This window comes from Branchiostoma floridae, chromosome 12, assembly GCF_000003815.2.
Source record: "Branchiostoma floridae strain S238N-H82 chromosome 12, Bfl_VNyyK, whole genome shotgun sequence".
In the NCBI taxonomy this organism is placed as follows: domain Eukaryota; kingdom Metazoa; phylum Chordata; class Leptocardii; order Amphioxiformes; family Branchiostomatidae; genus Branchiostoma; species Branchiostoma floridae.
The window spans coordinates 17619084-17632527 of record NC_049990.1 but is presented as its reverse complement, the minus strand read 5'-3'; positions in this window follow the sequence as shown (position 1 = coordinate 17632527).

Here is a 13444-nt window from a genome sequence, read left to right as displayed (position 1 = left end):
GCAAACTACAGTCCATCAGTGGTAAGCATCAATTAATCAATTAATCAATTGATCTTTTTTGTCAGGGAATAAAATATATATAAATAGCAAAGAAAAAACAATACACAAACATTTCTGTATAAATTATCCTCAATATTTTCAGATTTTAAAGACAATCTCACCAAGCTGGCAATTTTGTCCAGTCCATCCAGACAAACAGTTACAACTGTATCCACCAGCTGTGTTCTCACAGTGTCCATGTTGGCATGGGTGCTTGGAACACTCGTCGATGTCTGTGGAAATGGAAAAAAGATTATCGTTTTTTGCAAACTACAGTCAATCAGTGGTAAGCATCAATCAAACAACCAGTCAATTAACCAGTCAATCAATCAATCAATCAATCTTTTTGTCAGGGAATAAAATATATATAACTAGCAAAGAAAAAAAAAAACAATACACAAACATTTACGTACAAATTATTCTCAATATTTTCAGATTTTAAAGACAATCTCACCAAGCTGGCAATGTTGTCCAGTCCATCCAGACAAGCAGTCACATCTGTATCCACCAGCTGTGTTCACGCAGTGTCCATTTTGGCATGGATGCTTGGAACACTCATCTATGTCTGTGGAAATAGAAAAAAGATTATCGTTTTTTTTGCAAACTACAGTCCATCAGTGGTAAGCATCAATTAATCAATTGATCTTTTTTGTCAGGGAATAAAATATATATAAATAGCAAAGAAAAAAACAATACACAAACATTTCTGTATAAATTATCCTCAATATTTTCAGATTTTATAGACAATCTCACAAGCTGGCAATTTTGTCCAGTCCATCCAAAAAAACAGTTACAACTGTATCCACCAGCCGTGTTCACGCAGTCTCCATGTTGGCATGGGTTTTTGGAACATTCATCTATGTCTGTAGGAATGAATAAGATTATCGTTTTTTTTTGCAAACTACAGTCCATCGGTGGTGAGCATCAATCAATCAATCAATCAATCATCTAATTGATCCAATTGGTTAGGGAATTAACTATATATGACCAGCAAGGAAAAAAATAATACTCAAATATTTTTGTACAAAATAAACTAAATATTTTAACTGAAAAAAAAGACCCTCACCACGCTGACAGCTTTGTCCAGCCCATCCAGACAAGCAGCTACAGTTGTATCCACCAGCTGTGTTATCACAGTGTCCATGTTGGCATGGGTGCTTGGAACACTCGTCGATGTCTGTGGAAATAGAAAAAAGGTTATCGTTTTTTGCAAACTACAGTCCATCAGTGGTAAGCATCAATCAATCAATCAATTGATATTTTTTTGTCAGGGAATAAAATATATATAAATAGCAAAGAAAAAAACAATACACAAACATTTCTGTATAAATTATTCTCAATATTTTCAGATTTTAAAGAAAGACAATCTCACCAAGCTGACAATTTTGTCCAGTCCATCCAGACAAACAGTTACAACTGTATCCACCAGCTGTGTTCATGCAGTGTCCATGTTGGCATGGGTTTTTGGAACACTCATCGATGTCTGCATAAATGAAAAAGATTATCGGCTTTTGCAAACTCCAGTCCATCAGTGGTGAGCATCAATCAATCAATCATCCAATTGATCCAATTGGTCAGGGAATTAACTATATATAACTAGCAAGGAAGAAAATAATACTCAAATATGTTTGTGCAAAATATACTAAATATTTTAACTGAAAGAGACCCCAACCAAGCTGGCAGTTTTGTCCAGTCCATCCAGACAAACAGGTGCAACTGTATCCGCCAGCTGTGTCCTCACAGTCTCCATTTTCGCACGGGTTTTTGGAACACTCATCGATGCCTGTGGAAATGGAAAAGATTATCGGTTTTTGCAAACTACAGTCCATCAGTGGTAAGCATATATATATTTGTTTATTATGATATGCTGTATCAAGAATGCACAACATTTTTTTTCGCAGTGAATTTGTATGTAGAACCTACGAACCTTTTGCCCCGATGTGTGGACTACATACATGTATTCAAGTACTATGCTATGGATTTTATAACAATACCTTTTGAACGATTTCTGTCTCTTTGTGGAACTGTATTTTAATGCGTAATGCATCGGACATGCACTCTAATCAACACTTACTGGTGGTTGAAAATGGCGTCACGGTAGTTGGTAAGGTCTGGTCGTCAAAACTGGTGTTTGCTGAACAAGTTGCTGTCGAATTTGTGAAGACCGAGCTGTTTTCCATGTACGTAGTCGTCGGGAATGAAGCTCTAGACTTCATTATGTTCGGCGCCATCATCGAGCTATTTTCATTCTTTGAATCACCTGCATCCTGAAAAAAAGGACAAGTAACATATAAACTACGCGACAATGCAGATATATCTATCACTGAATGAATTATAACCAAAAATACCCTATAACCTTTTGTTCAGAAATATTTTCTTTTATTATCATTGTACATAAACTGAATTGCCAAATTAAGGCTATAACATGTTCAGGTGTGAATAATCACTCCTCATCATCATAAGTTATGCAAAAATATCAGAATGACTACGTTATGCACTAATGCTTCTAACAATTTCGCTACATACTTCCCCTTAACATTTCGAAAACAATAATGACAACGAACTACATTATGTTGAAGTGAAGATGTTTCCAAGAATTCATGTTGAGGTTGACAAATGAAATGATCTTCTGAAAACAGCACATTTTGTTGGAGTCGAAAAAGACAAAGTGAAAGTGACCACACTCGGACCCCATTCGGACTCAACAGTACAGGTAGTAATATGCCAATCAGTCGTAAAGTATCAAAACAAGTCACAGTTGATATTCACTGAGGTAGTCACGGGGAAGTTTTTTTCACATAAAAAGAAGCACTTCAGTCTGTGTTTTTGGATGGGGTGTTTTGGGATGTGTTTGTAGCTAATTAGGCTATGCATTTGATCTCCTATTTCCAATTAAGGTGGTATCTCACTGAACTTGCGTCACGCCTGCTTCACTGTGGGGTTCGTTCATTCTGTCACTGTTTGGCTATTTTCTCGGATTTTTCTAATAAATAGGATATTGCGTAATACTGAAAAGTATGACCTAGAAGACGACAAAATACACGAAAAGTAAAGAAAATTCTTTATCTCTTAAATTCGTTGAGCATTTTTCCAACCCCGCAGTGACGCAAGCGTGACGCAAGTGCAGTAAGGTACTACCTTTAACTGGGAGACTCCGGTTCAAATCATGGGAAGGGCGTTTCGGTTGGGATTACAGCTTCTTTTAAGAGGGACCGAAAAATACACCTGGCAACAAAAATGGGACGATTTCGGAACTTTGCGCAACTAGGCACTACAAGATAAACAACAAAAACAATGTACCTTATTGCCGGGCGTGAGATGCGGTGTCAGTATAGCCAGAATCACAGCTAACGCTGTCACTAAGAGTCCGCCACCCAGGGCAAGCCAGCAAACTTTGCTAGACTTCGCCTTCTTCTTTAATTCCACGAGACGGGCTGAGATGAAATGTATAAGTCCATGCAAAGACGGTTTTGAAATATTGTAATGGGTTTCAATTATTTTGAATATGTCATAGCCATAGTAGTTTGATTTTTTTATTTGAACTTAAAAATTTGAATATTATCAAATATTTTGTAAACACTTTCAAAGTAACCGTTCAAAGACCTCTTTAGAATTAACTATTTAGAATAATTTTCAAACATCTATGTGATTACGCCACTTTTAAAGATATCTATTTCTATTTCATTGCTGGGCATTAGTGGACCCTAAATAGTGAGTCAATTATGCGTGACATTAAGCATATTTTGCTATACTTTGCAATAATATATGAATTGCCTTATTCCCAGCCGAACGCCTATTTGCAAAATGTTACAAAAATTGTGGAAAATGGTAAATGATAGCAAATATTGAAACCAATATTTAGAAACTTAAGTACGTATCCATTTCAGCATCATGATTTTTTAAAGTTCTACACAACCGTTGAATAGGGAAATATCCCCATAGTATAACATCTTTTATACATACAATTATGGAGAACCAGGTAGGTCACATGAAAAATGTATAATGTTTTAGGCTCCTCCTAAAGTATTGTGTGCGAGTGACAAAAATAAGATCGAGGTCAAAGCCTCAGGTCAGTAACAATATTATGGACATGAAGTTCATTCGTGGAATTGCTGCGATTTGTTGTTGTATCGATAAACAAAATGAATGTATGATTAATCCATTCCATAATTGAACTGTTAAAAAGTGTCCCCCTCGGGCATGATCTTTCTCATTAACATAATTTATGTACTTGGGTTCGTTTATTGAATTTTTGCGATAAAAACACGTTTTCTGAACCGTTTTGGCACACAATGAAATACAAGCTATTGTTCTTGTCAAAATCACTAGACGCTATACAGACGGAGAGTGTGCTTTGAGGCCTGCGCCAACTTTGATGTCCATGCATATGACAAATGAACAGCTTACGCTAGGTGACTTTTCCTTGAAATTAGCTGGCAACAAAGTTTAAGCTAAAAATATTTAAAGAATTTCGCATATGTTCGTGTTGCCATGGCAACAGGCTTTTCACAGGGATTTTCAACGGCAACATGTTTTTGCAGGAATTTTTAACTAATATATACACAACAGGAAAAAAGAATTTCAAAACATACTTTGAAATTTCAAAATACTGAAATGTAGCATTAAGGTGGGAAAATATGTCCACAGAGTTGACGATATCGTGAAGACCACGGAAACTATGGTTTTACGCAACATTTCCGTATTCGTTAAGGTTAATCAAATACCTGTGATATCTTTTAAGGGTCCAAAATTGGTGATCGTAACCCAGGCCGTTTTGAAATTACGAATGGGGGTCAAAGAGCACCCCTTCCCCGGGACGAGGGGGCAGGAATTCCAATAGAGCCCGGGCTAGTTGGGTTAAATAAAGTATATTGACGTACCTCTTGCCTTGTGACCAAAGCTGACGTCCTGGGATTGCTTGTATTCGTACGGATCCTCTGGTTGGTCATTGCTCTTAGAGCATGACTCAGCCATATCCGTGGGAACGACCACAACGTTACCATCTACACGTACGTATGAACGAAACGTAGGTCCATTTTCACCAAGCTCCAAGTACGTGTGAGGGTCAGTACTGACCACAACTTTGCCATCCACATGTACGTATGAACGAAACGTAGCCCCGTCTTCACCAAGCTCCAAGTACGTGTGAGGGTCAGAGCTGACCGAGGCAGTGTCATGGTGGTCACCAGAGGCGGCACCATCGGGGACAGTAGCCGTCTCCTTACTGATGGACGTCTCAGATTTTCGTTGGTCCTTTTCCATGTCTTTGGGAGAAGACCCTTTGTCTTTATCGTACTTGGTGCTCACTTTCTTCGGTCGTTTGTATTCATGGACATCCTCTGGTGTCTCGTAGGCTTTGGAAAAAGACCCTTCGTCGTGAGCCGTGCTCAATTTCACTGGCTCTTTGTATCCGTGGACATCTTCTGCCTCCTCGTAATTATGGGACGGTTCTTTGTATCCGTGGACATCTTCTGCCTTCTCGTAATTATGGGACGGTTCTTTGTATCCGTGGACATCTTCTGCCTTCTCGTAATTATGGGACGGTTCTTTGTATCCGTGGACATCTTCAGCCTTCTCGTAATTATGGGACGGTTCTTTGTACCCGTGGACATCCTCTGGTTTCTCGTAGGCATTGAAAGAAGCCTCTTTGTCTTGCCCCGTGCTCACATTCTCTGGCTTGGAGTACCCGTAAGTGTCATCTAATTCGCACAACGAATACACCACCACGTGATCTCCTACGTGAAGATAGCGAGGTTCAGCTGCTACATGTTTTGGGTCGGTGTTGATGCCAGCAGTTGTCTTTATGTCAATGAAAGTGTCCTGACGTGTATGCATTTGACATTCAACAGCATTGTGCTGTACGTTTTGATTGTTTTCGATGTCTTCTTTGGGGTCAGAGGTCGCTGTTTCTTCCTTCTTTTTACGTGGGTTGGCATCACGATTGGGATCTGAGATGTATCCATCTGGCATCTCTCTAGCCGCCATCTCTACTTAAAACAAAAAAAATTGGTTGTTAAAGAGATTCATTAGTCACGTATGAGGACAGTTGACAGGTAAACACACGTACCTCCAAAATCCAAGGGAGTGAGGGGCACAAAATCCACGCAAGTCTCGACCTAGGTTCTCGCAACTCTCGCGAGAACCAGGTCACTCCATGATCAAGATGGACAGATAGCCATCGAAAATTTGGTGGTACGTATGTTTACCTTTAAAAGTACGCCACCGTTAGAAGAAAAAAATCCTATTAAAATTGGTTGGATATAATATTTTGAGAAAAATTATTGACATACATTATTCTAGCATAAGATGCAGTCAAGTCTAAAACTACAAGGATTGTCATTGTAAGAATGAATGCAACTATAATTGCTAACGCTATATTCCCGACTGTAGTCGACATAGAAAATCCAGCTATGTACCCACATTCGGACCATCAACTAACAAAATCTGCTTGTACATATAAATAGAATTCGAACATATGGGGTTTGGCGTGTCATTGTGTCATTCTAATTTCTCACTACTTCTACTTTTAAGCTGACTTTTTCCTGGTTATGTTTGGCGTTGATAAATTTTGTAAAGACAGCATTTGGAGCAAACCTGTAAAGAAGCCCCCTCCCCCAAATAATACACATTGAGTCTCCAACGAACGGCGTGGAATCGTTTACGATAGATTATTTAAAGAAACAAAGATAGTTTTTGGACTTTTTGTTGTATTTGGAACATATACAAAGCAACATGACTTACCTTATTTTGTTGCGATGTGGACAGAAAACGTTTAGTCCTGTCTTGGATTTTCCGCAAACATGTATGAACCGAAACATACAGACTAATTACTGCTCTGACGTTTTATTTTTACAAGAAATGATTCCATATTTGGTAATGCCAGGCTACTTGAAGGCAAAATAACAACTTTTTATATACACCGATACTGCGATATCAAGGAAAACGTGCCCGACAAATTTAAATAGTCAAGTCATGAAAACATTACGTGAGTTGAATTCTCAGTAGTAGCAGGAGGATATTTTACAATATACATGTGGCTGACATACACACTTTAGATAGATATTAAGTACTGTGTTTACAATGGGGTCCCAAGCGTTATTTACTTGCACAGATTGACATTTCATGAGGTGTCTACAATGTGGTCACAAGTGTTAAGTAGTTGATGTACATGAATTTTATTTCAGCAGCAATAAAAGTAAACTACAATGTAAACTGTTCGTGTTACAACTTACATTATTCTCAACAATAAAACAAATAACATTTTTAGTATGAAGACAACGAACCTGATTTTGAAACACATTTTATTCCAGTGTCACGTTCACAAGACGATAATTGTGTAGTTATCTCAACCATGATAAACGTGAGTTACAAGCTATGAGTAGCAGACTGCACTTAGTCATTACTAAACAAGCCTCTGTCACTTAACATTTTGTGTACTTATTATCAATTCTTAAACAGACTCTACAAGGGATCCCTTTTCTACGTTCACACACAATTTTTTTTCAAGACCATGTTGTTGTTTGCTGTCAGATTGCAACTGTCAAACTACTATTAAAATCAATGAGTTAACAGATTGCACATTAAAACAATCTGTGTCGTATCAGCCACATGGTGATTTACATCATTCACCTGGACGGAAGACCTGGCATATCCCCGTCTTGTAATTAGGCCTAGGAAAAAAATGTTGTGTTTCCTGTTTCAGTCCTAAAAAAATTAGGGTCGGTAGGTAGGGGATATCTTTTTTTTTTGTAATTTTTTTTAGGCTAGCCAAAAATCTAGTGATACATATTACAATACAGTTGAACAAAGGAGACTGAAATGTATGAGGACACTTGTCTTTCAATGTCAAACTTTGATTTTGTGCACAATAGATACATTAATCCTTCATTAGATAGGACAAGCAGACTGTTTTTACTTCAATAGGAAGCAGGCTGAATAAAAATTCTAACTGGAAGCTTATATGTAAGCTTACTGCCCACCCCAAAAAAAGTCTAGGGTCGGCAGGTTTTTCTAGGGAAGGTAGGGAAACATGAAACACAACATTTTTTCCCTAGGCCTTAGCCAACGAAAGGGTATGTCACCCCGTAGGGGCGGTATAACCCCGTCGTGTGTAAACATGTGCGAACATGTGTGATCACGTCGACCGATGATGATGATTACCTCTGTGTTGGAAGAAGGTTTAGCATTGAGCTTCCATGATAACAACCCACCTTCTTTTTCTAGCGAATAGTATATGAATATGAGAAGCAATCTTGTGATAAGTCTATCTTTTTTTCCTATGTAAGAGTTCGATGGCATTTCGCACTTGCGTTTTTGGCACGAGTAGACTAATTGTTCGAAACGTAGGTGCTTTGAGACAAGGCGTGCAATATTAGTATTGCACATATCCGTACTTACTAAGGGTCAACTAACAAGTTCAGATACTGATCATCAAACCTTTAGTTTTTACATTGTACATTGGAAAATGGCCGAGAAGTATCCAAATATTTTAGTCAATGTTTGAAATCACAACGGCATGTAGACTTTACCTTACGTAACGCGGTGGTATGATAACTATTCATGAACCCGGTGTATCATCTGTCTGATGTTGATAAAAAATGGTCGGGCAAGTTTATTACGGTGTAGTGAATATAAAGGGCGTGTATACATCATATATACATTTCATGAGACACAATAAAAACGCCTGGTAATTAAGTACACATTTGTTAAGACAATAACTTTATCCAGTCGATTCCATATATACCAACAAGAGATCATAAATGTTGGCATCTATGTATGGTCGATGTTGTGCTTCCGCGAAATGGTTCGTCCTAAGTCTTGAATAATTCATTTCACTCAACTGACACTGGGAACGAAACAAAATAATTCTGTTTGCCCAGGAGAAAATATCGCAGTCGTATCTAGAGTTTTGTTGGGGTCCTGATGCCCAGGAGAAAATATCGCAGTCGTATCAAGAGTTTTGTTGGAGTCCTGATACCCAGGAGAAAATATCTCAGTCGTATCTAGAGTTTTGTTGGAGTCCTGATACCCAGGAGAAAATATCGCAGTCGTATCTAGAGCTTTGTTGGAGTTCTGATACACAGGAGAAGATATCGCAGTCGTATCAAGAGTTCTGTTGGAGTCCTGATACCCAGGAGAAAATATCTCAGTCGTATCTAGAGTTTTGTTGGAGTCCTGATACCCAGGAGAAAATATCGCAGTTGTATCTAGAGTTTTGTTGGAGTTCTGATACACAGGAGAAAATATCTCAGTCGTATCTAGAGTTTTGTTGGAGTCCTGACACCCAGGAGAAAATATCCCAGTCGTATCTAGAGTTTTGTTGGAGTCCTGATACCTAGGAGAAAATATCGCAGTCGTATCTAGAGTTTTGTTGGAGTCCTGATAAAGAAAGCTATAGTGAGACACCACCATAAAAGTTACCCGGTGAGTATAGTCTGTTTCATCACTCACTTGTTTGATTACGCCCAACTGAAACCATTCCTTTTGCTAAACTGCTATCATAATAATGATACCCATACATCTGTTTTTCAAATACCTTGGGTCTTAGTATATGATCGTCTAGTTTCTGACTAAAGGTGTGTATTGTGTATCTCATACCAGAGTAATCAAAGTATATATACTTTCAATTTACAGAAACCAAAATTAAAAATAGCACGAGGACGTTTATATATGTATAGATAATAATATAGTTTGCGAAAACAAAGCAATGGTCAATGATTCGCTAGTTACGAATCCGTTTGGTGGAGTATCCTATCGTTACGTAAACAACGCTAACTGCCTCAGTTAACTAAGACCAAGTTTGACTGTAGAAACTTGGTAAAAACGACAATCAAGTCTTCTCTACTTAGCTCTTGTTATTTTCTAGGTCTAATGAACTCCCAAACAAGTGAATGCCCACCGCCGTAGTGCCGGTATAATGTGTCCGACATCCGGTCCACTGATTTTTTTCAGGTCCGTTTTTTTCTGGACCGGTCCAACAAGAAAATCTGGTTTTGTACCAGTACACCGTACCTAGACGTTATTATGAATAAACATTAGCGAGCCTGGCATTTCATCTGACGATGCAACTATGCATGGATCAGCTTATATAAAGAAAGTTCTAGGAGCGGTATCCTAAAGACTATGCATCTTTTATTTCATTATTGATAATTTTCTCATCGGACACTTTATTTGCTAAAGCACTTTCATATCTTTAATTGATCGGTTTAGTTAATCTCCAAACAGATCCTACGGGAGTACTCCTCTGAGGTCGCCCTAGGAGTGTGTGTGCTACTGCTGGTTCCCGTCTGACTCCCTTTGGCCGGCTATACTCCTTGGCCAGCTTTTATACTATCTTATGGCACCGTAAGATCTGCTTTAAGATTCTAGTTTATTACTTCTTTCTGCTGAGATCCGAATATTGAATTATTTTTGCATTTTTTTTTCAGCTGAGACTAATTCTTAAGGCCTAGAAGACTTCTGCTACGAGCCGCCCCCACAGACGCTTTGCTGTAAGTACTAATGCATTAACAAATCATGCTTATGACTGTGTAGAAACGTAGAGGCATTCTTTTAATTCATACTTGTGACATGTGCAAGTTAAGCAATAATGAACATCACCATATACATAAATTACGTAAATGTAAGTCATTTGCATACAATCTACAAAAATATTTCATGGATCCGGAGGTATGAGGCCTACCTCAGTCTACTTTCAATACTTAGGCTCTACTACCACCATTTGTTTGTCCAGTGAGGTTGTTTTTTTTTATCTCCTTGGTCTGTCCTACTGCATCTCTGATTTTATGTCTTGGCCGTCAGCTGGGTAAGGGCAGACTATACAAGCTGGAACTCTATATATCATGTCACAGTTCTTAGCTAAATAGTCTCTTCCTTTCAATTTTACGATCCCAGATGTTAAGTCAAATTCGGTTTACTGAATCAACCATGGAGGATAAAACGTATTCTTTGGATTTCACTAGTAAGTGGTTGATAAAATCAAGGGAATCATAGAATGAAGCGAATATATAGTAGAGTGGCCTAATTCCTCAGCTAACCGAAGTCTATCACACTGCAGTCATCCCTCAGTAAGTCATCTGGAACCATATAGTTCCAATTTGGAACTTTTATGCACCCTGCCAAACTTCTTCGGGGGCGTAACTCATTAATAGTTCTAAACGCACGGCTCCAGATATCATACCGATGAACGTCTGCAGTGCGATAAACGTTGGTTAACTGTGGTATGAGTCTATTCTACTGTATAGAAAATAAAAATAAAATATTGCGAAATTTCTCCGATTCAGCGTTTTTTAAAATAAATTTGGTTGCACCCCCTTGCTACTAAGCAGTACTTTTGAATATGTAGATAGCTTAACTGATGCTGACTACTAACAATCTTTTATCACCTGGTCTGGCTTAATGCATCGAGTAGTCCATTATGTATTTAAACTTATTTCGGGCTAAGCTAAAGTTCTTATTAAAGCTTCACAGTTCCTATTTCGCATGTACTGTATAGTTATGCTATGTGTTTAAAAGTAAAAGTTTAGGTACCATTATGCATTTTAATGCATGGCGAGTACACGTTAGAACTGGGAATTCTGAAGGATATTGGGGATTTCTTTTACACAACCAGAATATCTCTTTCCTGCTGACGTTTCGATGTCTCTCAGATACTCAGAGCTCCTAACTGGAGTTTTGCTTCTCGCCGCTGTATGTAGCCGCGCTTTTGCCGCGAGAACACAATCCCAAACGTGGCTGAGTTAGAAGCCCTGAGAAAGATATCTGACACTGTGACAGTCGACATAGAAACGAGCAGGTAAGAGACATTTTGGTTGTGTTAAAGAAATCTCCAATATCCTAATTTCTACCAACCCGATGAAATCATTTTCGAAAAAAAATGGAATTGTGAAATGTCATACATATACAGAGTGACAAATAAGCATGGCTGAAGACAACATCACCCCCGACCATGGCCCAACGATCGACACAAACGATGTCTCAGAAGTTGGTTTGACGCAAGTGACTTCAAGTCCAGGAATACAGAAAGATTTAGAGCCATATGCTTTTTCCAACGTGCTGCCCAATCCGATGTACGAACCAACATCATGCAGTCCATCGGAAAATGACCCGACATGTCTAACAAAAGCCTTGGAGCAACCTGATTCTGAATATGAAAGAAATACGCGTAGTTGCAATTCCAGCAATAAACTATATGCAGAAAGAAATACAACTACAACAACGAATAACGATGATTATGGCACAAGCGTAATCCCCGAAAACGACATTGAAGATGAGATTCAAGAGCCAGTCGATGTCACTGACGATAATGAATATTTGGATACTTATATGCCATATGCTGTCGCATATATAGTCCCAAACCCATCGTACACGTCAGCATGCAACTCCACTAAACATGATGCTGACAATGTGGCTCCTGAAAATGATAACACTGGTGTACCTCAAGACGGAAATATGCCGACTACAGATCCGAGCTCCAAGCGAGACGGCCTGAAGAGGAATCCGATGTACCAGCCAAACGTAATGGAACAAGCACGTTGCCGTAAGTTTTTCTTATTATAATTGTTAGGTTAAGTTGAAGTAATCTAAAAAAAGCATACATGGCATTTCATGCTAAATTACAAAAAAAAAAAAATTGTTAACAAAGTTTTTGCTGTAACAAAGACACACGGCTAAAAGTGCCTGCGCCAACTTTGACCTCCTATATCTCCCAAACGGCTTGTGCTAGAACAACCAAACTTGGTGAGTTTTCCTAAAATATTATTGGCAACAATTTAAAACAAATTGGGTAAGTTTATGATTTGTCGTGTTGCCATGCCAACGGGTTTCTGAAAGCCAAATTTTACAAAAATCACTAATTTTGGTTTAAACAATGGGATTTTAAGATTTTCTTTCTAAACTAAACTTATTTTCATATATCTTTAATATCTAACACATCTTAGTTGAATATTTATAATTAAATATTCATAAATTATGCTAATGAGATGACGTAATTGGTCAAAATCCAAGATGGCCGACAATATCATGATCCAAAGTATAACAAGCTTATTTTCACTCAGATTTCATCACTACGTGGTATTTTCTTACAGAAAACATTCATGTGAACGTTTTTAATCCATTTCCATGGGGTTTTAGCGTTATATGTTGAAAAAAATGTATCTTGACAAATTTAAGGTTGATAATCCAAGATGGCGTATAGCTAAACTACAGATGACGTCATTCTATGACGTCATTTTGACGTCGGCTTTTGACAACATAAGTCTAATAACACTCAAATATTAATAAGAAACCATTATTGGTAACTTTTTGAGTGAGATATCTAGGTATGATGGGAATTCCCCGTTTTAGTCAAAAATATCAATTAATGACGTCATAATTACGTCATATTTCGTCATAATGATATAAAAAT